The following is a 5,637-nucleotide window of genomic DNA, read 5'->3' as shown; positions in this document are numbered from 1 at the left end:
TTTGGTGATGGTTCTCTCTCAATGAGCTACTCGGCTTCTGAGTCAAGTGGAATTGAGGGGATTGCATGCTTTGCAGAACATAACTTCTAAATAGCTATACTTCTGAAAGCTTTGGCCAAAAATCTGTTTGTAACCTGGAAGATGTTGTCTTTCTTGTGGGATGCTAAAATATGTAACTAGACTGAAATATTTGGCTTAGAATAAGTGTTTGTTGAGTTTCACTGCAGAAATATACGTTGTTATGCTATGGACCCTGCTCTGATGTTGGTGATTTTAACATCCACGTAACTTCAGTTTAGTTTTTCTGACTTACACTGTGAGAAATAGGAATTTTTCCTAATTTCAGCTCACGTACAGATTTAGTGTAACCAAAATCCCAGCATCAGTGATTGATTGTAGTGTCTTCACCAGCAATAGGAAAGTTCAGTGTGTAGCCAAGGGTGAGGTTTTGAGGGGAGAAATTCTTTGTTTTTACGAGAAAGCCTTTATTGTGGATGTCTTGGTTTGTTTGCTTGATGTGTGTTTTGTGCCTGTGTGTGTTTCTTGATTTGCAAAGCCCACGTGTCTATCAGGCTTCAGATCAGCACATCAAACTCTGGTGTCTTTGCAAAAACCACGGCGAGGTGAAGCCTTCCCGTGTGGAGCTGCTTCCTTCTCAAATCCATGTTTTTGTGGGCGGATGGGAGAAGGGCTCAGATCCCACTTTGGTTTTTGTAGGTGTAGATTAAAACCACTAATCACTGAGAAAAAATAAGGCACACTGTGACTTTCTGTGTGTTTGACAGACTCATCTCCTCAGCCCCATATATGCTGGTAACATGTATGTGTGTTTGGTGGGCGTGGAAACCATAAAGTTGACCGGGGCTTTGTTTGGAATTGGCCTGTGAATATTCAGAAAGAACTGGGGGCAGAAAGGGGTGATAACATTACATGCTGAACTGCTCCCCATGATTTCTGGTGAATGACTCGGAATTTTTAAAATGCACAAATGAGACAGCAGCAGCAGGTGCCTAAATCATCTTTCCTGCAACCTAAAAATCGAAGCTGCGTAAGTAGGTGAGATGCAAAGTGAAACTGTGTGTCTTGAGCAGACAGATAGGGAGCCACAAGAAACTGGAAAACGCCTGCCTTTGTCTTTTGACATGTAGAGACAGTTGTTTGGGATTTGCCTTTATAAAAACCATCATAGTATTCATTTAATTACCCTTAAACTATATTAAAAATAACCTTTTGAAGTCTTGGGCATGGCTCAGATGCTGAGGGAAGCCTCAAGGACACACCTCACGGTATCTGCCAGGCTCAGGCTCTCCCCATTCTCACCTCTGAAGATCCACCTGTGAAGAACCATTGAACAGCAGGGTTTTTGGGGTGCCATGGCTCGTGTCGGCGTGCGAGTGTCCGGCGTGTTGGTCCAGCGCGGAGCCAGGGCTGCTAGGGGGCTCTGCAGGCCCAGCACCGCTCGCCCAGCTCTATGGCTCCTCTGACCCCGCCGGGTTCTCTTCCTGCCGCAGCGGTTCTTTTCCTGTAGCAGGTATCTGCAGCAGCCTGGCTCTTTGTTACCCTCTGCTCTTCCCTCCCTAGGTGCTGCCAAGGTAACGAATCCATAGGTCTGCTCTGTGTCTTGGTGGGAAGCGGCTCCGGGAGGGACCCGCTGCTTCCTTCCGCTCCTGCCGCTGAGTTTTCCCCGTGGCAGAGGTGCAGCGCGGTTGGCTGCCTGCCTGGCATCCCTTCCAGGGGTGTCATGTGTAAAAGGTCAGGGGATGCTTCCTGAGCTCACCACACCTGCTTCCAGAATGGCAATTACAATTCAAATTACTTTTTTTTTGGGGGGGGGTGTTTTTTAAATGGTGTTTTCCTTGGCATTTTAATGAATTCTGAAGTGGGGGGTTATTCCCTGTGTCTAAACTGTAGAGACAAGAAACTGAGAATCATCCCTGGCTATTTTTGATTGCAGTTTTCTTAACATCTGCTTCCTTTCCACAGTTTGTTTATGGATGCAGTAAAACCTAGGATCAGACTTCAAAAGGCTTGCTAGAAAGATATGTGCTTGTATATGTAAAGTTGTTACCTTGTTTTGTTTTTTATTTTAAAGAAATTCCCTGCTTTGCATACAAAATAAGGTTGTAGCCACAGGCAGCTTCTCTCTTTATATTGCACAAAAGTAACCCATTAATTGTTTGTTTTATGGATGCTGAGGCAACTTTGAACGCCGTTAAAAGTATCAAACAGGTTTTTAGTTATTTCAAATTAGCACCTTGTACTAAAGTGTAAACAGTGCCCTTCTGTCAGCCACACCAAGCAAAGCTGGGTTAGAACTGAGGATGTAACACTGCTTTCCTAGAGTCTAATATCCAATTATAAAAAAACTGTGATGTACCCCAGTGGATTTTTTTTTTCCCCATAAAAGCAGTACTGTCTTTATGTAAAGAGTAATTAATTTAAAGCAAAACACACTGCTTTCAGGAATATGTAATTGTTTTGTCATCATTTCTGTATTCTTGGTTAATTTATTTTGTGTACAATGCTAGCTGATGAGACAGAATCACTAAGATATATCCTAAACCATTTAATTTTGCTAATATCCAACTGAAATTGTTCTGTCTTAAACTATTAGGGGATGCTCGCTACTTACAAGCATTAAATATTATGAAGTTATTCTCTGAGAAAATATTAGCTGTGGTGATTGAATGAAGGTGGTTTAAATTATGGTATTCTTGAGTTTTGTTTTACAACTGCAAGTGTGTTTTGAGGACTGGGTTGAGGAGTTGAAGCCCAGAATATTTTAACAGAAAACTTTCTGTTCTGGATATTTCCCATTCTGTAGTTATCTGGGATATGGAGCTGCCTCTTCTTAGGTCTGTCAAAAATGACCCCTAGGAAATGCTGTCTGATGAATCAGTTTTGTGTTTCCCTCTCCAGTACTTTTGTTCCACTGATCACCAAATCTTAAAAAATCTGAGCAGAAGTAAAGGGCATTGAGAGTGACGAAGACTAATCAAAGGAGGAAATAGGAGGACTGGTGAGAGAGGGAATTGATTGCAGAAATGTAATAGAATAATATAGAAATAGGAAGTTGGGCATTATTACTTACATTTCTGTGTAAAACAAGACCACAGTCCAGTGAAAGCCAACTTATGTGACTGATGAAGGTGATTTATTTTATGTGACTATTGATACACAGAGTTTGCTCCTGAGATGGCATTAAACTAGATTGTAATATGATTCAGGAAGGGAATAGAAGTTTATATAATTGAGAGAACACCCCACACTACTTCAGAAAAAAAGGTATATGAGCCCTCAGTTCAGGGCATAGTCCAGTTATAGACTGTATGGAATGAGTAATTTATTGGGGATATATGTATTTATGTGTATGTAGATGCATATGTAACCACACACACAAGCATAGAAATGCTTCTCCCGCTTTCCTCTCTTTGGATTTACATCAGGTGGGAGTTCTGATGCTGTTCACCATCAGAAACTAGATGGTGGCTTAGATAAAACTGCTGGTATCAGCAGGTCCTTGGGTGACCTCGTGGTTGGGAATTATCTTGGATCCCTTCCAGGTAGATTGTACATGTTTTCAAACTTGTCCAAAATATTTATAGTAGTTCCTAGTACACTCTTGCAGGTGGCCCCTTGTGCTAAACTTACATGTTGTCATTTCTTTGAATGAAAGTTAGAGGAGTCCAGACTGCAAAATGTATTATTTTCCTCATAACATCATTTCTGGTTTTGTCACGTATTATTAAAAGATTTATTATCAACAGAGGTCTATAAGGTAACCAGGATTGTGGTAGAACCTAGAGTACTTTCCCACAGGTACTCTGGATCTCAAAAGAGTCAAAGAACTACTTTGATATAAACCTGCTTCAAGAAAATGATGATCTAGTGCTTCATCTCAACTGAAAACTCCTCTCACCCTACCAGCAAATTGAGACTATTTTGGAGGAGGAGGAACATTTCTGACAGGAAGCAAGAAAAAGATGAAGGAAGGTCAGTGTAGAGAAAAGGACCCAGACTGTCGGGTTTTCATACTCTGATATTATTATCAAATGGCAGAAAAAGTTCCTTTTTCTGTTCTCCTATAAAAACAGGACACACCACTGCTGCCAGACTGGGAGTTCCCATCACAGTCCTGTGGAATATCGGATTTATCAACTAAACGACTTGAATTAAATGCCATTAGAGATCATCCCTTTGCTATCAAATCCCATTACTTTCCTTAAGTTGGCTTAAGAACTGAAGTGTGAGCAGGACCTAGCAGAACAGAAAGCACAGAGCTGGAGACATAGAGAAAGGAGAGATGATGGAGATGAATTGCTGTTATCTTTTCAGTGAAGATGTTAATTATGCTGAAGCCAGGGGCGCAGACTTCTCCAGAGAGCGTTCAAACCTGATGTCAACTTTCACATCTGACAGAGGATGTTGAATGAAAATGGATGTTTTGTCCAGCACTCAGAGTCATCATCTGGTTCTTCTTCGGTTACACTCACACTGACACTCACTGTGGTTAAGGAAGTTGAGCATTACATTGCACTGCTCCTGGGAAGGGGACATTCCCTGTTAGAGGGATGAAACCTTTGGATCTGCACAGCCCACGTCAGTGGGAGCTGTATATGCTCCTAAATTTCCATTTATAACATTGAGAGGAAGTGAGGGCTCCTAGAGCATCAGAGAGGGCAGAGTCTGGGATTTTGACCTGATACAAGTATCTTATATAGAAATTAAAATCTTGACATTCCCTTCCCTCCCCTCTCTTCTCCACTTTCTCTGTGAAGCAACACTAATTCTGAATTGTCATTGTGTGCTTTTTCTATGTACTTCTCAACTTGTTAGGGTAAATGTAACTGATTAACAGTAATTTAACAGGCTTAATTCATAGAACTTTGCTTGGGGCAAGAAAGGAAGGAGGAGGAGTTGTGATCCTTCTCGTTGGTTTTGGTTTTGATGGGATAGTTTTCAGCAAAGTACATGGCAGCTGACCAAGATAATGATACAGTGCTTTCCTTTTTACAGTTTGAAGATAAATCTGATGCGGTATTTGATATTACAGAAAAATGTAAGTATTTTTATTTATTTATATAAGGTCATAGTTGAACAAAACTTAGAAGTATCAAAAAGCCTATCTTGTCCTTCTCCTAGCCCTTGCTACTCATTCCCTCCCTGCATTGCCTTCTCCAAAAGTGTTACAAATTAGATGAATGAATGTTTTTTTGTTTCTTTGGTTAGTTTTATTCAGTTCAGCTTTTGCTTCACTGTGTGGTGAGTGGGACAGATCTGTTTCTTAAGTCAGCGATGTTTTATCAGTAATGCTGGCCCAAGAAGGCTCAGAGTATTCAAGGAATTGCAGCACCAGACACATAAACAAAGGACACTTACACTTGTCCTTTGGAACACATAAAGTTGCTGAATTTTCTGACTGTTTATGGTTTGTTTTTTCCCCCCAGGTGGTGAAATCCTGGATGCAGAAATGTCTGAGGACACTGACCACAACTTAACGCCTGCCCTCGACAGCATATCTTATGGAATACAGAATCGAGCAGGATCTGAAAACTCACTGCTGGATGTTGATGATGATGATTATTTTCTGAACTCTGGGGATCTTGCAGGGATACCCGTTGTTGGAAGTGACAACGA

At 41.2% G+C, this 5,637-nt stretch overlaps 1 protein-coding gene across 1 annotated transcript in view; it reads left to right on the top strand.

The window, feature by feature from the left end:
- Window positions 1–5,455: 5,455 nt before the first annotated feature.
- ZMYM4 (zinc finger MYM-type containing 4) overlaps window positions 5,456–5,637 on the top strand; it is a 27,159-nt gene continuing 26,977 nt past the window's right edge. Inside the window, exon 1 of the mRNA XM_029087080.1 lies at window positions 5,456–5,637. This exon is cut by the window's right edge and continues 337 nt beyond it. The gene's annotated coding sequence lies outside the window, so the exon portion shown is untranslated.

Source organism: Antrostomus carolinensis, unplaced genomic scaffold (genome assembly GCF_000700745.2).
Source record: "Antrostomus carolinensis isolate BGI_N321 unplaced genomic scaffold, ASM70074v2 scaffold29839, whole genome shotgun sequence".
NCBI classification, from domain to species: Eukaryota; Metazoa; Chordata; class Aves; order Caprimulgiformes; family Caprimulgidae; genus Antrostomus; species Antrostomus carolinensis.
This window is presented reverse-complemented; position numbering and strand designations above follow the sequence as displayed.